This window comes from Doryrhamphus excisus, chromosome 5 (assembly GCF_030265055.1).
Source record: "Doryrhamphus excisus isolate RoL2022-K1 chromosome 5, RoL_Dexc_1.0, whole genome shotgun sequence".
Lineage (NCBI taxonomy): Eukaryota > Metazoa > Chordata > Actinopteri > Syngnathiformes > Syngnathidae > Doryrhamphus > Doryrhamphus excisus.
In genome coordinates this window covers 27,205,555-27,227,694 of record NC_080470.1, presented here as the reverse complement: position 1 = coordinate 27,227,694, position 22,140 = coordinate 27,205,555, and the positions used below count along the sequence as shown (strand labels likewise).

The 22,140-nt window shown below is 50.1% G+C and overlaps 29 non-coding genes across 29 annotated transcripts; all 29 read left to right on the top strand.

The window, feature by feature from the left end:
• Window positions 1–2,832: 2,832 nt before the first annotated feature.
• trnap-agg (transfer RNA proline (anticodon AGG)) lies at window positions 2,833–2,904 on the top strand. The gene has a single exon. It is a non-coding gene; the product is annotated as a tRNA-Pro (tRNA).
• Window positions 2,905–3,683: 779 nt separating this feature from the next.
• Window positions 3,684–3,757, top strand: trnai-aau (transfer RNA isoleucine (anticodon AAU)). Its single transcript has one exon. It is a non-coding gene; the product is annotated as a tRNA-Ile (tRNA).
• Window positions 3,758–4,345: 588 nt separating this feature from the next.
• trnai-aau (transfer RNA isoleucine (anticodon AAU)) lies at window positions 4,346–4,419 on the top strand. Its single transcript has one exon. It is a non-coding gene; the product is annotated as a tRNA-Ile (tRNA).
• Window positions 4,420–4,835: 416 nt separating this feature from the next.
• Window positions 4,836–4,907, top strand: trnap-ugg (transfer RNA proline (anticodon UGG)). Its single transcript has one exon. It is a non-coding gene; the product is annotated as a tRNA-Pro (tRNA).
• A 779-nt stretch (window positions 4,908–5,686) lies between these two features.
• trnai-aau (transfer RNA isoleucine (anticodon AAU)) lies at window positions 5,687–5,760 on the top strand. The gene has a single exon. It is a non-coding gene; the product is annotated as a tRNA-Ile (tRNA).
• Window positions 5,761–6,348: 588 nt separating this feature from the next.
• Window positions 6,349–6,422, top strand: trnai-aau (transfer RNA isoleucine (anticodon AAU)). Its single transcript has one exon. It is a non-coding gene; the product is annotated as a tRNA-Ile (tRNA).
• Window positions 6,423–6,824: 402 nt separating this feature from the next.
• On the top strand, window positions 6,825–6,896 carry trnap-agg (transfer RNA proline (anticodon AGG)). Its single transcript has one exon. It is a non-coding gene; the product is annotated as a tRNA-Pro (tRNA).
• Window positions 6,897–7,675: 779 nt separating this feature from the next.
• trnai-aau (transfer RNA isoleucine (anticodon AAU)) lies at window positions 7,676–7,749 on the top strand. The gene has a single exon. It is a non-coding gene; the product is annotated as a tRNA-Ile (tRNA).
• A 588-nt stretch (window positions 7,750–8,337) lies between these two features.
• On the top strand, window positions 8,338–8,411 carry trnai-aau (transfer RNA isoleucine (anticodon AAU)). The gene has a single exon. It is a non-coding gene; the product is annotated as a tRNA-Ile (tRNA).
• Window positions 8,412–8,827: 416 nt separating this feature from the next.
• Window positions 8,828–8,899, top strand: trnap-ugg (transfer RNA proline (anticodon UGG)). Its single transcript has one exon. It is a non-coding gene; the product is annotated as a tRNA-Pro (tRNA).
• Window positions 8,900–9,678: 779 nt separating this feature from the next.
• On the top strand, window positions 9,679–9,752 carry trnai-aau (transfer RNA isoleucine (anticodon AAU)). Its single transcript has one exon. It is a non-coding gene; the product is annotated as a tRNA-Ile (tRNA).
• A 588-nt stretch (window positions 9,753–10,340) lies between these two features.
• On the top strand, window positions 10,341–10,414 carry trnai-aau (transfer RNA isoleucine (anticodon AAU)). Its single transcript has one exon. It is a non-coding gene; the product is annotated as a tRNA-Ile (tRNA).
• A 402-nt stretch (window positions 10,415–10,816) lies between these two features.
• trnap-agg (transfer RNA proline (anticodon AGG)) lies at window positions 10,817–10,888 on the top strand. Its single transcript has one exon. It is a non-coding gene; the product is annotated as a tRNA-Pro (tRNA).
• Window positions 10,889–11,667: 779 nt separating this feature from the next.
• Window positions 11,668–11,741, top strand: trnai-aau (transfer RNA isoleucine (anticodon AAU)). The gene has a single exon. It is a non-coding gene; the product is annotated as a tRNA-Ile (tRNA).
• Window positions 11,742–12,328: 587 nt separating this feature from the next.
• On the top strand, window positions 12,329–12,402 carry trnai-aau (transfer RNA isoleucine (anticodon AAU)). The gene has a single exon. It is a non-coding gene; the product is annotated as a tRNA-Ile (tRNA).
• A 416-nt stretch (window positions 12,403–12,818) lies between these two features.
• trnap-ugg (transfer RNA proline (anticodon UGG)) lies at window positions 12,819–12,890 on the top strand. Its single transcript has one exon. It is a non-coding gene; the product is annotated as a tRNA-Pro (tRNA).
• A 767-nt stretch (window positions 12,891–13,657) lies between these two features.
• trnai-aau (transfer RNA isoleucine (anticodon AAU)) lies at window positions 13,658–13,731 on the top strand. The gene has a single exon. It is a non-coding gene; the product is annotated as a tRNA-Ile (tRNA).
• Window positions 13,732–14,319: 588 nt separating this feature from the next.
• trnai-aau (transfer RNA isoleucine (anticodon AAU)) lies at window positions 14,320–14,393 on the top strand. The gene has a single exon. It is a non-coding gene; the product is annotated as a tRNA-Ile (tRNA).
• A 402-nt stretch (window positions 14,394–14,795) lies between these two features.
• On the top strand, window positions 14,796–14,867 carry trnap-agg (transfer RNA proline (anticodon AGG)). Its single transcript has one exon. It is a non-coding gene; the product is annotated as a tRNA-Pro (tRNA).
• Window positions 14,868–15,646: 779 nt separating this feature from the next.
• Window positions 15,647–15,720, top strand: trnai-aau (transfer RNA isoleucine (anticodon AAU)). The gene has a single exon. It is a non-coding gene; the product is annotated as a tRNA-Ile (tRNA).
• Window positions 15,721–16,308: 588 nt separating this feature from the next.
• On the top strand, window positions 16,309–16,382 carry trnai-aau (transfer RNA isoleucine (anticodon AAU)). Its single transcript has one exon. It is a non-coding gene; the product is annotated as a tRNA-Ile (tRNA).
• Window positions 16,383–16,784: 402 nt separating this feature from the next.
• trnap-agg (transfer RNA proline (anticodon AGG)) lies at window positions 16,785–16,856 on the top strand. Its single transcript has one exon. It is a non-coding gene; the product is annotated as a tRNA-Pro (tRNA).
• Window positions 16,857–17,635: 779 nt separating this feature from the next.
• trnai-aau (transfer RNA isoleucine (anticodon AAU)) lies at window positions 17,636–17,709 on the top strand. Its single transcript has one exon. It is a non-coding gene; the product is annotated as a tRNA-Ile (tRNA).
• Window positions 17,710–18,297: 588 nt separating this feature from the next.
• Window positions 18,298–18,371, top strand: trnai-aau (transfer RNA isoleucine (anticodon AAU)). The gene has a single exon. It is a non-coding gene; the product is annotated as a tRNA-Ile (tRNA).
• Window positions 18,372–18,787: 416 nt separating this feature from the next.
• trnap-ugg (transfer RNA proline (anticodon UGG)) lies at window positions 18,788–18,859 on the top strand. The gene has a single exon. It is a non-coding gene; the product is annotated as a tRNA-Pro (tRNA).
• Window positions 18,860–19,626: 767 nt separating this feature from the next.
• Window positions 19,627–19,700, top strand: trnai-aau (transfer RNA isoleucine (anticodon AAU)). Its single transcript has one exon. It is a non-coding gene; the product is annotated as a tRNA-Ile (tRNA).
• A 588-nt stretch (window positions 19,701–20,288) lies between these two features.
• Window positions 20,289–20,362, top strand: trnai-aau (transfer RNA isoleucine (anticodon AAU)). Its single transcript has one exon. It is a non-coding gene; the product is annotated as a tRNA-Ile (tRNA).
• A 403-nt stretch (window positions 20,363–20,765) lies between these two features.
• On the top strand, window positions 20,766–20,837 carry trnap-agg (transfer RNA proline (anticodon AGG)). The gene has a single exon. It is a non-coding gene; the product is annotated as a tRNA-Pro (tRNA).
• A 778-nt stretch (window positions 20,838–21,615) lies between these two features.
• On the top strand, window positions 21,616–21,689 carry trnai-aau (transfer RNA isoleucine (anticodon AAU)). The gene has a single exon. It is a non-coding gene; the product is annotated as a tRNA-Ile (tRNA).
• Window positions 21,690–22,140: the final 451 nt, after the last annotated feature.

Here is a 22,140-nt window from a genome sequence, read left to right as displayed (position 1 = left end):
TGAAACCTATGGAACAGCGGAATACATAGATTATTTCCTAAACCCCCTGTCAATTAAACATCCGGCGTATATCAAAGATACATATCATTTTACAGAAGTAGTAAAAAGTTTAAAAGTCCCTCCCAATGCTTTCTTTTTTTCAATAGACATAGAAAATATGTATACGAATATAGACACGGAATCAGGATTAACAGCGGTAAAACATATGTTTCATAAATTCCCAGATATTAAAAGACCAGATGGGGAAATTTTAGAATTGTTAAGGATAAATCTGACGAGAAATGACTTTGAGTTCAATTCGGAATTTTTTCTACAAATAAAAGGTACAGCAATGGGAAAGAGATTTTCACCGGCGTATGCCAATATTTTCATGGCTAAGTGGGAGGAGGAAGCATTGAACAAATGTCCAATTAAACCATTGCATTATTTTAGATATCTGGATGATATTTGGGGAATTTGGAATGGGACCAAGGAAGAATTTGATAATTTCATTGAGATATTAAATAACCATGATGCATCGATTAAATTAAAGTTTGAAGTGGAGGACAATTCGATTAATTTCTTAGACACGACAGTGTATAAAGGGCCAAGTTTTCAGGAAGAAAATCAATTAGATATAAAAGTATACTTCAAGGACACGGACACACATGCGCTTTTATTTAAAACTAGTTTTCATCCTAAGCATACTTTCAAAGGCATAGTCAAGTCACAGTTAATTAGATTTAAAAGGATTTGTACAAGGAAAGTGGACTTTTGGGAGGCGGTGAGGATTTTATTTAAAGCATTGAGGAAAAGAGGGTATTCACGATCATTTCTGAGACACTGCTTAAAGCTGTTGAACAAACCAAAACGAATAAAAAACAAACAAATCGTACCAATTATTACGAATTACTCAAAAATGAATATGACAATGAATAACATAATGAAGAAAAATTATGAGAAAATAATGGGGAAATCTGGACTTTGGGAAAATTTTGAACCAATTTCTGCCTATAGGAAACACAGAAGTTTAAAAGATATATTAGTGAAGGCGAAACTTCAGCCATTGCGGCGAGAGATAAGAAAACCAAGAACGCAGTGTTTTTGCAAATTAAAGTTTATTTATAACCAATCAAACAAAAGAGTGTACAAAATCTGCCAAGATTTCACTTACCTCACATCCAACTGCGTGTACGTACTGTTCTGTGCAAAATGCGGGAAGCAGTATGTGGGTGAGACAAAAAATTCCATGGCCATTCGAATGAGACAACATAAATATAATATTAAAAACAAAAGAGGAAATACATTTTTTGTAGTAAAACACTTTTTGAAACATGGGGAGGAGGCAGTTAGGGTGGCTGGATTACAGAGTTGTTCGGTTTGGACAGATGCAGAAAGGAAAAGAGCGGAGAGACAGTGGATAGATAAATTGAGTACCAGGACCCCAGGTGGGCTTAATAATAGTTATTTCAATGATTATTAGTGGCATTTAAGATATAGGTTTCCCATTTCCAGCCCTAACCCTAACCCGAACCCTAACCCTAACCCTAACCCTAACCCTAACCCTAACCCTAACCCTAACCCTAACCCTGGCCCCAACCCTAACCCTAACCCTAACCCTAACCCTAACCCTAACCCTAACCCTAACCCTAACCCTAACCCTGGCCCCAACCCTAACCCTAACCCTAACCCTAACCCTAACCCTAACCCTAGCCCTAACCCTAACCCTAACCCTAGCCCTAACCCTAACCCTAACCCTAACCCTAACCCTGGCCCCAACCCTAACCCTAACCCTAACCCATTAATAAATAAATAAATATATAAATAAATAAATAATTTACTAAATAAATATATAAATAAATAAAGCAGCATACAGATTTAAAATGATGTGTATATAGGTGTTTGTGTGTATGGGAGGAGTGTGGGGCAGTAAAACAACAGGGAGAGAGATTGAGAAGTTTCTATGCTGTTAGTTTCTTTTTACTTTCTCTTTAGTTTGGGTTGACAGCAGAAGCCTATATAAGGGAGAAGCAGAGGAAGAGTTGGTCACTCTTGAGTTGAGTGTGGAAGGAGAAGGACCTTTTTTTTGTACTGGTGTGCTACGCCTGAGGAAGATCCTAGTCGATCGAAACGTTGCGACATAGCACACCAAATTTCAAAGTCTAATTTAGACATTTTATTTGGTTAAAACCTGTTGTTTGTTGTTTATTGTTTGTTGTTTGTTGTTTTTTTTCTCTTTTCAAAAAACAAAAAAACCCCATAAAAACTTACAAAATAAAAAAGAAAAAAACATACATTTGATAATTATGTACCCCACGGATGGGGAATGGACTGTGGTGCGCTACGGTAGGGGGCGCTCTCGTGGCGACCAAAGTTCAAGGGAACGTCCCCAAATGAGGAACAGGGCGGGGGCTCGTTGGGTCCCTGCTTCCAGGGACCGGGAAGGAGGTCTGGCCCGGGGGAAGGACCGTGCGTTTCCCTCTTCCTCCTCAGCCAGAGGGGGAGGAGCTTACTCAAAGCCTAACCCTAACCCTAACCCTAACCCTAGCCCTAGCCCTAGCCCTAACCCTAACCCTAACCCTAGCCCTAGCCCTAGCCCTAGCCCTAGCCCTAGCCCTAACCCTAACCCTAACCCTAACCCTAACCCTAACCCTAACCCTATTATCCTCTACCCAAAATTTTACATCACGAGTGCAGAGAATGCGGACCGTGAAGGAACAAAAAAGCCCTCGTCCACAACACCCCGCCCCTCATAACCCCCCCGGTCCCCATAACCAACAGCGCACAACCCAGTCAACTGTGAAAACACCCGCATCATGGCCGCCAACTGAGGTAAGTATTTGCCCAAGCAGGGGCTTGTTGGTCTAGTGGTATGATTCTTGCTTAGGGTGCAAGAGGTCCCGAGTTCAATTCTCGGACAAGCCCTCCCTCCCCCTGAACTACTTTTCTACACAATTCCCAGAACACCACCATCAGTGAAGTTATGTCAACGCTAATGTAATCTGACAGGATGTACTTCAGGGCCCGGCGCTGTCTGTACCCTTGCAGGTTCCGTGGTGTAATGGTTAGCACCCCGGACTTTGAATCCAGTGGTCTAAGTTCAAGTCTTGGTGGAGCCAAGGGATTGTCCTGTTGCCCTTGTATTTTGAGGGCAAAAAGGAGACGTTTGCACCGTGTGCCACCGCACCACCACCAGAGGTCAGCCCTGAGTATCGGCCGGAAGAAGGCATCCATCTGTAAGGTAGAATTACACCAAGAGATATTAATGCCGGGTTGTACCAATCGGGAACCTGTGGAAACGGTAATGCACATAAATTTACCTTTCGCCAGTGTGCTGCTGAATATGGGCTTACCTTTGACCTCTGTAACCTCGGGGTGCGCTATGGCGAATGGCCGACAATTAGCCGAGGCTGCTTCTGGAGCAGTGGATGTATTCATCAGGGACACTGGGCGGAAATCACAGCGGGAACTATTTGCAATAAGGGGCCCACTCCCAGGCGCGCTAAACAATTTGTTTTCCTTGTTTTAGCTTGTTCCACCATCAAAAGCCAATTGTTAAACTGTCCCAAAATACCTGTCAAGAGCACAAACAAGGTGTCCACCAGGTACCCACCTATCGCCCTCAGACCCCAGCGTACCGATTGAGTCTGCTTCGGGGTACATAAAATAAAAAAAAAACATAAAATATTGCAATGGTGTCCAGTGGCCGGTTAGCTCAGTTGGTCAGAGCGTGGTGCTAATAACGCCAAGGTCACGGGTTCAACCCCCGTACTAGCCACTCTTCTTTATGTGCTCCAGGAACAACAAAAGCCCAGGGCGGCAACTTACCGGCCCCCATAACCGACATCACACCACCCACCCTCGACAAGGCCGGGGAAAGGTAAAGAAAACAGCATGTCAAAGCAGAGCGGCAAAAAACCTCTTGGTCAACAAGACTCAAGGAGCAGATCAATGGGGGCAGTGGACCCCATTATCCTCTTCAGACCACGAGTGCAGAGAATGCGGACCGTGAAGGAACGACAAAAGCCCCCGTTGACAACAACTAACAGTACACCACCACAAGGAAAACAGCATGGCGGCGACAAAAGCCCAAAACCCCCCAGGCCCCATAACCAACAGCGCACAACCCAGTCAACTGCGAAACACCCCCATCAAGGCTGCCAACCGACCGGGGAAAGGTAAAGAAAACAGCATGGCAAAGCAGAGCAGCGGCAAACCTCTCGCCCACCGTGACTGCACGATCAATGGGGGCAGATGACCCCATTGTCCGAGAAGCAAAATTTCGACCACGAGCACAAAGAATGCGATCTGTTAAGGATGAGTTAGTTGATTTGAGCTGGAAACATTTGATGCAAAGGTGTCCTGTGGTTGGTTTGCTCAGTTGGTCAGAGCGTGGTGCTAATAACGCCAAGGTCACGGGTTCAACCCCCGTACTGACCATCCATCTTTATGTGCTCCAGGAACAACAAAAGCCCACGGCGACAACCCGCTGGTCTCCATAACCAACATCACCCCACCCACCGGTGAAACACCCTCGACAAGACTGCCGAAAGACCGGGGAAAGGTAAAGAAAACAGCACGTCAAAGCAGAGCGGCAACAAACCTCTTGGTCACCAAGACTGCAAGGAGCAGCTCAAAGGTGGCAGTGGACCCTATTATCCTCTACCCAAAATTTTACATCACGAGTGCAGAGAATGCGGACCGTGAAGGAACAAAAAAGCCCTCGTTCACAACACCCCGCCCCTCATAACCCCTCCGGTCCCCATAACCAACAGCGCACAACCCAGTCAACTGCGAAAACACCCGCATCATGGCCGCCAACTGACCGGGGAAAGGTAAGTATTGGCCCAAGCAGGGGCTTGTTGGTCTAGTGGTATGATTCTTGCTTTGGGTGCAAGAGGTCCCGAGTTCAATTCTCGGACAAGCCCTCCCTGCCCCTGAACTACTTTTCTACACAGTTCCCAGAACACCACCATCAGTGAAGTTATGTCAACGCTAATGTAATCTGACAGGATGTACTTCAGGGCCCGGCGCTGTCTGTACCCTTGCAGGTTCCGTGTTGTAATGGTTAGCACCCCGGACTTTGAATCCAGTGGGCTAAGTTCAAGTCTTGGTAGAACCAAGGGATTGTCCTGTTGCCCTTGTATTTTGAGGGCAAAAAGGAGACGTTTGCACCGTGTGCCACCGCACCACCACCAGAGGTCAGCCCTGAGTATCGGCCGGAAGAAGGCATCCATCTGTAAGGTAGAATTACACCAAGAGATATTAATGCCGGGTTGTACCAATCGGGAACCTGTGGAAACGGTAATGCACATAAATTTACCTTTCGCCAGTGTGCTGCTGAATATGAGCTTACCTTTGACCTCTGTAACCTCGGGGTGCGCTATGGCGAATGGCCGACAATTAGCCGAGGCTGCTTCTGGAGCAGTGGATGTATTCATCAGGGACACTCGGCGGAAATCACAGCGGGAACTATTTGCAATAAGGGGCCCACTCCCAGGCGCGCTAAACAATTTGTTTTCCTTGTTTTAGCTTGTTCCACCATCAAAAGCCAATTGTTAAACTGTCCCGAAATACCTGTCAAGAGCACAAACAAGGTGTCCACCAGGTACCCACCTATCGCCCTCAGACCCCAGCGTACCGATTGAGTCTGCTTCGGGGTACATAAAATAAAAAAAAAACATAAAACATTGCAATGGTGTCCAGTGGCCGGTTAGCTCAGTTGGTCAGAGCGTGGTGCTAATAACGCCAAGGTCACGGGTTCAACCCCCGTACTAGCCACTCTTCTTTATGTGCTCCAGGAACAACAAAAGCCCAGGGCGGCAACTTACCGGCCCCCATAACCGACATCACACCACCCACCCTCGACAAGGCCGGGGAAAGGTAAAGAAAACAGCATGCCAAAGCAGAGCGGCAAAAAACCTCTTGGTCACCAACACTCAAGGAGCAGATCAATGGGGGCAGTGGACCCCATTATCCTCTTCAGACCACGAGTGCAGAGAATGCGGACCGTGAAGAAACGACAAAAGCCCCCGTTGACAACAACTAACAGTACACCACCACAAGGAAAACAGCATGGCGGCGACAAAAGCCCAAAACCCCCCAGGCCCCATAACCAACAGCGCACAACCCAGTCAACTGCGAAACACCCCCATCAAGGCTGCCAACCGACCGGGGAAAGGTAAAGAAAACAGCATGGCAAAGCAGAGCAGCGGCAAACCTCTCGCCCACCGTGACTGCACGATCAATGGGGGCAGATGACCCCATTGTCCGAGAAGCAAAATTTCGACCACGAGCACAGAGAATGCGGTCTGTTAAGGATGAGTTAGTTGATTTGAGCTGGAAACATTTGATGCAAAGGTGTCCTGTGGTTGGTTAGCTCAGTTGGTCAGAGCGTGGTGCTAATAACGCCAAGGTCACGGGTTCAACCCCCATACTGACCATCCATCTTTATGTGCTCAAGGAATAACAAAAGCCCACGGCGACAACCCACTCCATAACCAACATCACCCCACCCACCTGTGAAACACCCTCGACAAGACTGCCGAAAGACCGGGGAAAGGTAAAGAAAACAGCACGTCAAAGCAGAGCGGCAACACACATCTTGGTCACCAAGACTGCAAGGAGCAGATCAAAGGTGGCAGTGGACCCTATTATCCTCTACCCAAAATTTTACATCACGAGTGCAGAGAATGCGGACCGTGAAGGAACAAAAAAGCCCTCGTCCACAACACCCCGCCCCTCATAACCCCCCCGGTCCCCATAACCAACAGCGCACAACCCAGTCAACTGTGAAAACACCCGCATCATGGCCGCCAACTGAGGTAAGTATTTGCCCAAGCAGGGGCTTGTTGGTCTAGTGGTATGATTCTTGCTTAGGGTGCAAGAGATCCCGAGTTCAATTCTCGGACAAGCCCTCCCTCCCCCTGAACTACTTTTCTACACAATTCCCAGAACACCACCATCAGTGAAGTTATGTCAACGCTAATGTAATCTGACAGGATGTACTTCAGGGCCCGGCGCTGTCTGTACCCTTGCAGGTTCCGTGGTGTAATGGTTAGCACCCCGGACTTTGAATCCAGTGGTCTAAGTTCAAGTCTTGGTGGAGCCAAGGGATTGTCCTGTTGCCCTTGTATTTTGAGGGCAAAAAGGAGACATTTGCACCGTGTGCCACCGCACCACCACCAGAGGTCAGCCCTGAGTATCGGCCGGAAGAAGGCATCCATCTGTAAGGTAGAATTACACCAAGAGATATTAATGCCGGGTTGTACCAATCGGGAACCTGTGGAAACGGTAATGCACATAAATTTACCTTTCGCCAGTGTGCTGCTGAATATGGGCTTACCTTTGACCTCTGTAACCTCGGGGTGCGCTATGGCGAATGGCCGACAATTAGCCGAGGCTGCTTCTGGAGCAGTGGATGTATTCATCAGGGACACTCGGCGGAAATCACAGCGGGAACTATTTGCAATAAGGGGCCCACTCCCAGGCGCGCTAAACAATTTGTTTTCCTTGTTTTAGCTTGTTCCACCATCAAAAGCCAATTGTTAAACTGTCCCGAAATACCTGTCAAGAGCACAAACAAGGTGTCCACCAGGTACCCACCTATCGCCCTCAGACCCCAGCGTACCGATTGAGTCTGCTTCGGGGTACATAAAATAAAAAAAAAACATAAAATATTGCAATGGTGTCCAGTGGCCGGTTAGCTCAGTTGGTCAGAGCGTGGTGCTAATAACGCCAAGGTCACGGGTTCAACCCCCGTACTAGTCACTCTTCTTTATGTGCTCCAGGAACAACAAAAGCCCAGGGCGGCAACTTACCGGCCCCCATAACCGACATCACACCACCCACCCTCGACAAGGCCGGGGAAAGGTAAAGAAAACAGCATGTCAAAGCAGAGCGGCAAAAAACCTCTTGGTCAACAAGACTCAAGGAGCAGATCAATGGGGGCAGTGGACCCCATTATCCTCTTCAGACCACGAGTGCAGAGAATGCGGACCGTGAAGAAACGACAAAAGCCCCCGTTGACAACAACTAACAGTACACCACCACAAGGAAAACAGCATGGCGGCGACAAAAGCCCAAAACCCCCCAGGCCCCATAACCAACAGCGCACAACCCAGTCAACTGCGAAACACCCCCATCAAGGCTGCCAACCGACCGGGGAAAGGTAAAGAAAACAGCATGGCAAAGCAGAGCAGCGGCAAACCTCTCGCCCACCGTGACTGCACGATCAATGGGGGCAGATGACCCCATTGTCCGAGAAGCAAAATTTCGACCACGAGCACAGAGAATGCGGTCTGTTAAGGATGAGTTAGTTGATTTGAGCTGGAAACATTTGATGCAAAGGTGTCCTGTGGTTGGTTTGCTCAGTTGGTCAGAGCGTGGTGCTAATAACGCCAAGGTCACGGGTTCAACCCCCGTACTGACCATCCATCTTTATGTGCTCCAGGAACAACAAAAGCCCACGGCGACAACCCGCTGGTCTCCATAACCAACATCACCCCACCCACCGGTGAAACACCCTCGACAAGACTGCCGAAAGACCGGGGAAAGGTAAAGAAAACAGCACGTCAAAGCAGAGCGGCAACAAACCTCTTGGTCACCAAGACTGCAAGGAGCAGCTCAAAGGTGGCAGTGGACCCTATTATCCTCTACCCAAAATTTTACATCACGAGTGCAGAGAATGCGGACCGTGAAGGAACAAAAAAGCCCTCGTTCACAACACCCCGCCCCTCATAACCCCTCCGGTCCCCATAACCAACAGCGCACAACCCAGTCAACTGCGAAAACACCCGCATCATGGCCGCCAACTGACCGGGGAAAGGTAAGTATTGGCCCAAGCAGGGGCTTGTTGGTCTAGTGGTATGATTCTTGCTTTGGGTGCAAGAGGTCCCGAGTTCAATTCTCGGACAAGCCCTCCCTGCCCCTGAACTACTTTTCTACACAGTTCCCAGAACACCACCATCAGTGAAGTTATGTCAACGCTAATGTAATCTGACAGGATGTACTTCAGGGCCCGGCGCTGTCTGTACCCTTGCAGGTTCCGTGGTGTAATGGTTAGCACCCCGGACTTTGAATCCAGTGGGCTAAGTTCAAGTCTTGGTAGAACCAAGGGATTGTCCTGTTGCCCTTGTATTTTGAGGGCAAAAAGGAGACGTTTGCACCGTGTGCCACCGCACCACCACCAGAGGTCAGCCCTGAGTATCGGCCGGAAGAAGGCATCCATCTGTAAGGTAGAATTACACCAAGAGATATTAATGCCGGGTTGTACCAATCGGGAACCTGTGGAAACGGTAATGCACATAAATTTACCTTTCGCCAGTGTGCTGCTGAATATGAGCTTACCTTTGACCTCTGTAACCTCGGGGTGCGCTATGGCGAATGGCCGACAATTAGCCGAGGCTGCTTCTGGAGCAGTGGATGTATTCATCAGGGACACTCGGCGGAAATCACAGCGGGAACTATTTGCAATAAGGGGCCCACTCCCAGGCGCGCTAAACAATTTGTTTTCCTTGTTTTAGCTTGTTCCACCATCAAAAGCCAATTGTTAAACTGTCCCGAAATACCTGTCAAGAGCACAAACAAGGTGTCCACCAGGTACCCACCTATCGCCCTCAGACCCCAGCGTACCGATTGAGTCTGCTTCGGGGTACATAAAATAAAAAAAAAACATAAAATATTGCAATGGTGTCCAGTGGCCGGTTAGCTCAGTTGGTCAGAGCGTGGTGCTAATAACGCCAAGGTCACGGGTTCAACCCCCGTACTAGCCACTCTTCTTTATGTGCTCCAGGAACAACAAAAGCCCAGGGCGGCAACTTACCGGCCCCCATAACCGACATCACACCGCCCACCCTCGACAAGGCCGGGGAAAGGTAAAGAAAACAGCATGCCAAAGCAGAGCGGCAAAAAACCTCTTGGTCAACAAGACTCAAGGAGCAGATCAATGGGGGCAGTGGACCCCATTATCCTCTTCAGACCACGAGTGCAGAGAATGCGGACCGTGAAGAAACGACAAAAGCCCCCGTTGACAACAACTAACAGTACACCACCACAAGGAAAACAGCATGGCGGCGACAAAAGCCCAAAACCCCCCAGGCCCCATAACCAACAGCGCACAACCCAGTCAACTGCGAAACACCCCCATCAAGGCTGCCAACCGACCGGGGAAAGGTAAAGAAAACAGCATGGCAAAGCAGAGCAGCGGCAAACCTCTCGCCCACCGTGACTGCACGATCAATGGGGGCAGATGACCCCATTGTCCGAGAAGCAAAATTTCGACCACGAGCACAGAGAATGCGGTCTGTTAAGGATGAGTTAGTTGATTTGAGCTGGAAACATTTGATGCAAAGGTGTCCTGTGGTTGGTTAGCTCAGTTGGTCAGAGCGTGGTGCTAATAACGCCAAGGTCACGGGTTCAACCCCCATACTGACCATCCATCTTTATGTGCTCAAGGAATAACAAAAGCCCACGGCGACAACCCACTCCATAACCAACATCACCCCACCCACCTGTGAAACACCCTCGACAAGACTGCCGAAAGACCGGGGAAAGGTAAAGAAAACAGCACGTCAAAGCAGAGCGGCAACACACATCTTGGTCACCAAGACTGCAAGGAGCAGATCAAAGGTGGCAGTGGACCCTATTATCCTCTACCCAAAATTTTACATCACGAGTGCAGAGAATGCGGACCGTGAAGGAACAAAAAAGCCCTCGTCCACAACACCCCGCCCCTCATAACCCCCCCGGTCCCCATAACCAACAGCGCACAACCCAGTCAACTGTGAAAACACCCGCATCATGGCCGCCAACTGAGGTAAGTATTTGCCCAAGCAGGGGCTTGTTGGTCTAGTGGTATGATTCTTGCTTAGGGTGCAAGAGGTCCCGAGTTCAATTCTCGGACAAGCCCTCCCTCCCCCTGAACTACTTTTCTACACAATTCCCAGAACACCACCATCAGTGAAGTTATGTCAACGCTAATGTAATCTGACAGGATGTACTTCAGGGCCCGGCGCTGTCTGTACCCTTGCAGGTTCCGTGGTGTAATGGTTAGCACCCCGGACTTTGAATCCAGTGGTCTAAGTTCAAGTCTTGGTGGAGCCAAGGGATTGTCCTGTTGCCCTTGTATTTTGAGGGCAAAAAGGAGACATTTGCACCGTGTGCCACCGCACCACCACCAGAGGTCAGCCCTGAGTATCGGCCGGAAGAAGGCATCCATCTGTAAGGTAGAATTACACCAAGAGATATTAATGCCGGGTTGTACCAATCGGGAACCTGTGGAAACGGTAATGCACATAAATTTACCTTTCGCCAGTGTGCTGCTGAATATGGGCTTACCTTTGACCTCTGTAACCTCGGGGTGCGCTATGGCGAATGGCCGACAATTAGCCGAGGCTGCTTCTGGAGCAGTGGATGTATTCATCAGGGACACTCGGCGGAAATCACAGCGGGAACTATTTGCAATAAGGGGCCCACTCCCAGGCGCGCTAAACAATTTGTTTTCCTTGTTTTAGCTTGTTCCACCATCAAAAGCCAATTGTTAAACTGTCCCGAAATACCTGTCAAGAGCACAAACAAGGTGTCCACCAGGTACCCACCTATCGCCCTCAGACCCCAGCGTACCGATTGAGTCTGCTTCGGGGTACATAAAATTAAAAAAAAACATAAAATATTGCAATGGTGTCCAGTGGCCGGTTAGCTCAGTTGGTCAGAGCGTGGTGCTAATAACGCCAAGGTCACGGGTTCAACCCCCGTACTGGCCACTCTTCTTATGTGCTCCAGGAACAACAAAAGCCCAGGGCGGCAACTTACCGGCCCCCATAACCGACATCACACCACCCACCCTCGACAAGGCCGGGGAAAGGTAAAGAAAACAGCATGTCAAAGCAGAGCGGCAAAAAACCTCTTGGTCAACAAGACTCAAGGAGCAGATCAATGGGGGCAGTGGACCCCATTATCCTCTTCAGACCACGAGTGCAGAGAATGCGGACCGTGAAGAAACGACAAAAGCCCCCGTTGACAACAACTAACAGTACACCACCACAAGGAAAACAGCATGGCGGCGACAAAAGCCCAAAACCCCCCAGGCCCCATAACCAACAGCGCACAACCCAGTCAACTGCGAAACACCCCCATCAAGGCTGCCAACCGACCGGGGAAAGGTAAAGAAAACAGCATGGCAAAGCAGAGCAGCGGCAAACCTCTCGCCCACCGTGACTGCACGATCAATGGGGGCAGATGACCCCATTGTCCGAGAAGCAAAATTTCGACCACGAGCACAGAGAATGCGGTCTGTTAAGGATGAGTTAGTTGATTTGAGCTGGAAACATTTGATGCAAAGGTGTCCTGTGGTTGGTTTGCTCAGTTGGTCAGAGCGTGGTGCTAATAACGCCAAGGTCACGGGTTCAACCCCCGTACTGACCATCCATCTTTATGTGCTCCAGGAACAACAAAAGCCCACGGCGACAACCCGCTGGTCTCCATAACCAACATCACCCCACCCACCGGTGAAACACCCTCGACAAGACTGCCGAAAGACCGGGGAAAGGTAAAGAAAACAGCACGTCAAAGCAGAGCGGCAACAAACCTCTTGGTCACCAAGACTGCAAGGAGCAGCTCAAAGGTGGCAGTGGACCCTATTATCCTCTACCCAAAATTTTACATCACGAGTGCAGAGAATGCGGACCGTGAAGGAACAAAAAAGCCCTCGTTCACAACACCCCGCCCCTCATAACCCCTCCGGTCCCCATAACCAACAGCGCACAACCCAGTCAACTGCGAAAACACCCGCATCATGGCCGCCAACTGACCGGGGAAAGGTAAGTATTGGCCCAAGCAGGGGCTTGTTGGTCTAGTGGTATGATTCTTGCGTTGGGTGCAAGAGGTCCCGAGTTCAATTCTCGGACAAGCCCTCCCTGCCCCTGAACTACTTTTCTACACAGTTCCCAGAACACCACCATCAGTGAAGTTATGTAATCTGACAGGATGTACTTCAGGGCCCGGCGCTGTCTGTACCCTTGCAGGTTCCGTGGTGTAATGGTTAGCACCCCGGACTTTGAATCCAGTGGGCTAAGTTCAAGTCTTGGTAGAACCAAGGGATTGTCCTGTTGCCCTTGTATTTTGAGGGCAAAAAGGAGACGTTTGCACCGTGTGCCACCGCACCACCACCAGAGGTCAGCCCTGAGTATCGGCCGGAAGAAGGCATCCATCTGTAAGGTAGAATTACACCAAGAGATATTAATGCCGGGTTGTACCAATCGGGAACCTGTGGAAACGGTAATGCACATAAATTTACCTTTCGCCAGTGTGCTGCTGAATATGAGCTTACCTTTGACCTCTGTAACCTCGGGGTGCGCTATGGCGAATGGCCGACAATTAGCCGAGGCTGCTTCTGGAGCAGTGGATGTATTCATCAGGGACACTCGGCGGAAATCACAGCGGGAACTATTTGCAATAAGGGGCCCACTCCCAGGCGCGCTAAACAATTTGTTTTCCTTGTTTTAGCTTGTTCCACCATCAAAAGCCAATTGTTAAACTGTCCCGAAATACCTGTCAAGAGCACAAACAAGGTGTCCACCAGGTACCCACCTATCGCCCTCAGACCCCAGCGTACCGATTGAGTCTGCTTCGGGGTACATAAAATAAAAAAAAAACATAAAATATTGCAATGGTGTCCAGTGGCCGGTTAGCTCAGTTGGTCAGAGCGTGGTGCTAATAACGCCAAGGTCACGGGTTCAACCCCCGTACTAGCCACTCTTCTTTATGTGCTCCAGGAACAACAAAAGCCCAGGGCGGCAACTTACCGGCCCCCATAACCGACATCACACCGCCCACCCTCGACAAGGCCGGGGAAAGGTAAAGAAAACAGCATGCCAAAGCAGAGCGGCAAAAAACCTCTTGGTCAACAAGACTCAAGGAGCAGATCAATGGGGGCAGTGGACCCCATTATCCTCTTCAGACCACGAGTGCAGAGAATGCGGACCGTGAAGAAACGACAAAAGCCCCCGTTGACAACAACTAACAGTACACCACCACAAGGAAAACAGCATGGCGGCGACAAAAGCCCAAAACCCCCCAGGCCCCATAACCAACAGCGCACAACCCAGTCAACTGCGAAACACCCCCATCAAGGCTGCCAACCGACCGGGGAAAGGTAAAGAAAACAGCATGGCAAAGCAGAGCAGCGGCAAACCTCTCGCCCACCGTGACTGCATGATCAATGGGGGCAGATGACCCCATTGTCCGAGAAGCAAAATTTCGACCACGAGCACAGAGAATGCGGTCTGTTAAGGATGAGTTAGTTGATTTGAGCTGGAAACATTTGATGCAAAGGTGTCCTGTGGTTGGTTAGCTCAGTTGGTCAGAGCGTGGTGCTAATAACGCCAAGGTCACGGGTTCAACCCCCATACTGACCATCCATCTTTATGTGCTCAAGGAATAACAAAAGCCCACGGCGACAACCCACTCCATAACCAACATCACCCCACCCACCTGTGAAACACCCTCGACAAGACTGCCGAAAGACCGGGGAAAGGTAAAGAAAACAGCACGTCAAAGCAGAGCGGCAACACACATCTTGGTCACCAAGACTGCAAGGAGCAGATCAAAGGTGGCAGTGGACCCTATTATCCTCTACCCAAAATTTTACATCACGAGTGCAGAGAATGCGGACCGTGAAGGAACAAAAAAGCCCTCGTCCACAACACCCCGCCCCTCATAACCCCCCCGGTCCCCATAACCAACAGCGCACAACCCAGTCAACTGTGAAAACACCCGCATCATGGCCGCCAACTGAGGTAAGTATTTGCCCAAGCAGGGGCTTGTTGGTCTAGTGGTATGATTCTTGCTTAGGGTGCAAGAGGTCCCGAGTTCAATTCTCGGACAAGCCCTCCCTCCCCCTGAACTACTTTTCTACACAATTCCCAGAACACCACCATCAGTGAAGTTATGTCAACGCTAATGTAATCTGACAGGATGTACTTCAGGGCCCGGCGCTGTCTGTACCCTTGCAGGTTCCGTGGTGTAATGGTTAGCACCCCGGACTTTGAATCCAGTGGGCTAAGTTCAAGTCTTGGTAGAACCAAGGGATTGTCCTGTTGCCCTTGTATTTTGAGGGCAAAAAGGAGACGTTTGCACCGTGTGCCACCGCACCACCACCAGAGGTCAGCCCTGAGTATCGGCCGGAAGAAGGCATCCATCTGTAAGGTAGAATTACACCAAGAGATATTAATGCCGGGTTGTACCAATCGGGAACCTGTGGAAACGGTAATGCACATAAATTTACCTTTCGCCAGTGTGCTGCTGAATATGAGCTTACCTTTGACCTCTGTAACCTCGGGGTGCGCTATGGCGAATGGCCGACAATTAGCCGAGGCTGCTTCTGGAGCAGTGGATGTATTCATCAGGGACACTCGGCGGAAATCACAGCGGGAACTATTTGCAATAAGGGGCCCACTCCCAGGCGCGCTAAACAATTTGTTTTCCTTGTTTTAGCTTGTTCCACCATCAAAAGCCAATTGTTAAACTGTCCCGAAATACCTGTCAAGAGCACAAACAAGGTGTCCACCAGGTACCCACCTATCGCCCTCAGACCCCAGCGTACCGATTGAGTCTGCTTCGGGGTACATAAAATAAAAAAAAAACATAAAATATTGCAATGGTGTCCAGTGGCCGGTTAGCTCAGTTGGTCAGAGCGTGGTGCTAATAACGCCAAGGTCACGGGTTCAACCCCCGTACTAGCCACTCTTCTTTATGTGCTCCAGGAACAACAAAAGCCCAGGGCGGCAACTTACCGGCCCCCATAACCGACATCACACCGCCCACCCTCGACAAGGCCGGGGAAAGGTAAAGAAAACAGCATGCCAAAGCAGAGCGGCAAAAAACCTCTTGGTCAACAAGACTCAAGGAGCAGATCAATGGGGGCAGTGGACCCCATTATCCTCTTCAGACCACGAGTGCAGAGAATGCGGACCGTGAAGAAACGACAAAAGCCCCCGTTGACAACAACTAACAGTACACCACCACAAGGAAAACAGCATGGCGGCGACAAAAGCCCAAAACCCCCCAGGCCCCATAACCAACAGCGCACAACCCAGTCAACTGCGAAACACCCCCATCAAGGCTGCCAACCGACCGGGGAAAGGTAAAGAAAACAGCATGGCAAAGCAGAGCAGCGGCAAACCTCTCGCCCACCGTGACTGCATGATCAATGGGGGCAGATGACCCCATTGTCCGAGAAGCAAAATTTCGACCACGAGCACAGAGAATGCGGTCTGTTAAGGATGAGTTAGTTGATTTGAGCTGGAAACATTTGATGCAAAGGTGTCCTGTGGTTGGTTAGCTCAGTTGGTCAGAGCGTGGTGCTAATAACGCCAAGGTCACGGGTTCAACCCCCATACTGACCATCCATCTTTATGTGCTCAAGGAATAACAAAAGCCCACGGCGACAACCCACTCCATAACCAACATCACCCCACCCACCTGTGAAACACCCTCGACAAGACTGCCGAAAGACCGGGGAAAGGTAAAGAAAACAGCACGTCAAAGCAGAGCGGCAACACACATCTTGGTCACCAAGACTGCAAGGAGCAGATCAAAGGTGGCAGTGGACCCTATTATCCTCTACCCAAAATTTTACATCACGAGTGCAGAGAATGCGGACCGTGAAGGAACAAAAAAGCCCTCGTCCACAACACCCCGCCCCTCATAACCCCCCCGGTCCCCATAACCAACAGCGCACAACCCAGTCAACTGTGAAAACACCCGCATCATGGCCGCCAACTGAGGTAAGTATTTGCCCAAGCAGGGGCTTGTTGGTCTAGTGGTATGATTCTTGCTTAGGGTGCAAGAGGTCCCGAGTTCAATTCTCGGACAAGCCCTCCCTCCCCCTGAGCTACTTTTCTACACAATTCCCAGAACACCACCATCAGTGAAGTTATGTCAACGCTAATGTAATCTGACAGGATGTACTTCAGGGCCCGGCGCTGTCTGTACCCTTGCAGGTTCCGTGGTGTAATGGTTAGCACCCCGGACTTTGAATCCAGTGGTCTAAGTTCAAGTCTTGGTGGAGCCAAGGGATTGTCCTGTTGCCCTTGTATTTTGAGGGCAAAAAGGAGACATTTGCACCGTGTGCCACCGCACCACCACCAGAGGTCAGCCCTGAGTATCGGCCGGAAGAAGGCATCCATCTGTAAGGTAGAATTACACCAAGAGATATTAATGCCGGGTTGTACCAATCGGGAACCTGTGGAAACGGTAATGCACATAAATTTACCTTTCGCCAGTGTGCTGCTGAATATGGGCTTACCTTTGACCTCTGTAACCTCGGGGTGCGCTATGGCGAATGGCCGACAATTAGCCGAGGCTGCTTCTGGAGCAGTGGATGTATTCATCAGGGACACTCGGCGGAAATCACAGCGGGAACTATTTGCAATAAGGGGCCCACTCCCAGGCGCGCTAAACAATTTGTTTTCCTTGTTTTAGCTTGTTCCACCATCAAAAGCCAATTGTTAAACTGTCCCGAAATACCTGTCAAGAGCACAAACAAGGTGTCCACCAGGTACCCACCTATCGCCCTCAGACCCCAGCGTACCGATTGAGTCTGCTTCGGGGTACATAAAATTAAAAAAAAACATATAATATTGCAATGGTGTCCAGTGGCCGGTTAGCTCAGTTGGTCAGAGCGTGGTGCTAATAACGCCAAGGTCACGGGTTCAACCCCCGTACTGGCCACTCTTCTTTATGTGCTCCAGGAACAACAAAAGACCAGGGCGGCAACTTACCGGCCCCCATAACCGACATCACACCACCCACCCTCGACAAGGCCGGGGAAAGGTAAAGAAAACAGCATGTCAAAGCAGAGCGGCAAAAAACCTCTTGGTCAACAAGACTCAAGGAGCAGATCAATGGGGGCAGTGGACCCCATTATCCTCTTCAGACCACGAGTGCAGAGAATGCGGACCGTGAAGAAACGACAAAAGCCCCCGTTGACAACAACTAACAGTACACCACCACAAGGAAAACAGCATGGCGGCGACAAAAGCCCAAAACCCCCCAGGCCCCATAACCAACAGCGCACAACCCAGTCAACTGCGAAACACCCCCATCAAGGCTGCCAACCGACCGGGGAAAGGTAAAGAAAACAGCATGGCAAAGCAGAGCAGCGGCAAACCTCTCGCCCACCGTGACTGCACGATCAATGGGGGCAGATGACCCCATTGTCCGAGAAGCAAAATTTCGACCACGAGCACAGAGAATGCGGTCTGTTAAGGATGAGTTAGTTGATTTGAGCTGGAAACATTTGATGCAAAGGTGTCCTGTGGTTGGTTTGCTCAGTTGGTCAGAGCGTGGTGCTAATAACGCCAAGGTCACGGGTTCAACCCCCGTACTGACCATCCATCTTTATGTGCTCCAGGAACAACAAAAGCCCACGGCGACAACCCGCTGGTCTCCATAACCAACATCACCCCACCCACCGGTGAAACACCCTCGACAAGACTGCCGAAAGACCGGGGAAAGGTAAAGAAAACAGCACGTCAAAGCAGAGCGGCAACAAACCTCTTGGTCACCAAGACTGCAAGGAGCAGCTCAAAGGTGGCAGTGGACCCTATTATCCTCTACCCAAAATTTTACATCACGAGTGCAGAGAATGCGGACCGTGAAGGAACAAAAAAGCCCTCGTTCACAACACCCCGCCCCTCATAACCCCTCCGGTCCCCATAACCAACAGCGCACAACCCAGTCAACTGCGAAAACACCCGCATCATGGCCGCCAACTGACCGGGGAAAGGTAAGTATTGGCCCAAGCAGGGGCTTGTTGGTCTAGTGGTATGATTCTTGCTTTGGGTGCAAGAGGTCCCGAGTTCAATTCTCGGACAAGCCCTCCCTGCCCCTGAACTACTTTTCTACACAGTTCCCAGAACACCACCATCAGTGAAGTTATGTAATCTGACAGGATGTACTTCAGGGCCCGGCGCTGTCTGTACCCTTGCAGGTTCCGTGGTGTAATGGTTAGCACCCCGGACTTTGAATCCAGTGGGCTAAGTTCAAGTCTTGGTAGAACCAAGGGATTGTCCTGTTGCCCTTGTATTTTGAGGGCAAAAAGGAGACGTTTGCACCGTGTGCCACCGCACCACCACCAGAGGTCAGCCCTGAGTATCGGCCGGAAGAAGGCATCCATCTGTAAGGTAGAATTACACCAAGAGATATTAATGCCGGGTTGTACCAATCGGGAACCTGTGGAAACGGTAATGCACATAAATTTACCTTTCGCCAGTGTGCTGCTGAATATGAGCTTACCTTTGACCTCTGTAACCTCGGGGTGCGCTATGGCGAATGGCCGACAATTAGCCGAGGCTGCTTCTGGAGCAGTGGATGTATTCATCAGGGACACTCGGCGGAAATCACAGCGGGAACTATTTGCAATAAGGGGCCCACTCCCAGGCGCGCTAAACAATTTGTTTTCCTTGTTTTAGCTTGTTCCACCATCAAAAGCCAATTGTTAAACTGTCCCGAAATACCTGTCAAGAGCACAAACAAGGTGTCCACCAGGTACCCACCTATCGCCCTCAGACCCCAGCGTACCGATTGAGTCTGCTTCGGGGTACATAAAATAAAAAAAAAACATAAAATATTGCAATGGTGTCCAGTGGCCGGTTAGCTCAGTTGGTCAGAGCGTGGTGCTAATAACGCCAAGGTCACGGGTTCAACCCCCGTACTAGCCACTCTTCTTTATGTGCTCCAGGAACAACAAAAGCCCAGGGCGGCAACTTACCGGCCCCCATAACCGACATCACACCGCCCACCCTCGACAAGGCCGGGGAAAGGTAAAGAAAACAGCATGCCAAAGCAGAGCGGCAAAAAACCTCTTGGTCAACAAGACTCAAGGAGCAGATCAATGGGGGCAGTGGACCCCATTATCCTCTTCAGACCACGAGTGCAGAGAATGCGGACCGTGAAGAAACGACAAAAGCCCCCGTTGACAACAACTAACAGTACACCACCACAAGGAAAACAGCATGGCGGCGACAAAAGCCCAAAACCCCCCAGGCCCCATAACCAACAGCGCACAACCCAGTCAACTGCGAAACACCCCCATCAAGGCTGCCAACCGACCGGGGAAAGGTAAAGAAAACAGCATGGCAAAGCAGAGCAGCGGCAAACCTCTCGCCCACCGTGACTGCATGATCAATGGGGGCAGATGACCCCATTGTCCGAGAAGCAAAATTTCGACCACGAGCACAGAGAATGCGGTCTGTTAAGGATGAGTTAGTTGATTTGAGCTGGAAACATTTGATGCAAAGGTGTCCTGTGGTTGGTTAGCTCAGTTGGTCAGAGCGTGGTGCTAATAACGCCAAGGTCACGGGTTCAACCCCCATACTGACCATCCATCTTTATGTGCTCAAGGAATAACAAAAGCCCACGGCGACAACCCACTCCATAACCAACATCACCCCACCCACCTGTGAAACACCCTCGACAAGACTGCCGAAAGACCGGGGAAAGGTAAAGAAAACAGCACGTCAAAGCAGAGCGGCAACACACATCTTGGTCACCAAGACTGCAAGGAGCAGATCAAAGGTGGCAGTGGACCCTATTATCCTCTACCCAAAATTTTACATCACGAGTGCAGAGAATGCGGACCGTGAAGGAACAAAAAAGCCCTCGTCCACAACACCCCACCCCTCATAACCCCCCCCGGTCCCCATAACCAACAGCGCACAACCCAGTCAACTGTGAAAACACCCGCATCATGGCCGCCAACTGAGGTAAGTATTTGCCCAAGCAGGGGCTTGTTGGTCTAGTGGTATGATTCTTGCTTAGGGTGCAAGAGGTCCCGAGTTCAATTCTCGGACAAGCCCTCCCTCCCCCTGAACTACTTTTCTACACAATTCCCAGAACACCACCATCAGTGAAGTTATGTCAACGCTAATGTAATCTGACAGGATGTACTTCAGGGCCCGGCGCTGTCTGTACCCTTGCAGGTTCCGTGGTGTAATGGTTAGCACCCCGGACTTTGAATCCAGTGGTCTAAGTTCAAGTCTTGGTGGAGCCAAGGGATTGTCCTGTTGCCCTTGTATTTTGAGGGCAAAAAGGAGACGTTTGCACCGTGTGCCACCGCACCACCACCAGAGGTCAGCCCTGAGTATCGGCCGGAAGAAGGCATCCATCTGTAAGGTAGAATTACACCAAGAGATATTAATGCCGGGTTGTACCAATCGGGAACCTGTGGAAACGGTAATGCACATAAATTTACCTTTCGCCAGTGTGCTGCTGAATATGGGCTTACCTTTGACCTCTGTAACCTCGGGGTGCGCTATGGCGAATGGCCGACAATTAGCCGAGGCTGCTTCTGGAGCAGTGGATGTATTCATCAGGGACACTCGGCGGAAATCACAGCGGGAACTATTTGCAATAAGGGGCCCACTCCCAGGCGCGCTAAACAATTTGTTTTCCTTGTTTTAGCTTGTTCCACCATCAAAAGCCAATTGTTAAACTGTCCCGAAATACCTGTCAAGAGCACAAACAAGGTGTCCACCAGGTACCCACCTATCGCCCTCAGACCCCAGCGTACCGATTGAGTCTGCTTCGGGGTACATAAAATTAAAAAAAACATAAAATATTGCAATGGTGTCCAGTGGCCGGTTAGCTCAGTTGGTCAGAGCGTGGTGCTAATAACGCCAAGGTCACGGGTTCAACCCCCGTACTAGTCACTCTTCTTTATGTGCTCCAGGAACAACAAAAGCCCAGGGCGGCAACTTACCGGCCCCCATAACCGACATCACACCACCCACCCTCGACAAGGCCGGGGAAAGGTAAAGAAAACAGCATGGCAAAGCAGAGCGGCAAAAAACCTCTTGGTCACCAACACTCAAGGAGCAGATCAATGGGGGCAGTGGACCCCATTATCCTCTTCAGACCACGAGTGCAGAGAATGCGGACCGTGAAGAAACGACAAAAGCCCCCGTTGACAACAACTAACAGTACACCACCACAAGGAAAACAGCATGGCGGCGACAAAAGCCCAAAACCCCCCAGGCCCCATAACCAACAGCGCACAACCCAGTCAACTGCGAAACACCCCCATCAAGGCTGCCAACCGACCGGGGAAAGGTAAAGAAAACAGCATGGCAAAGCAGAGCAGCGGCAAACCTCTCGCCCACC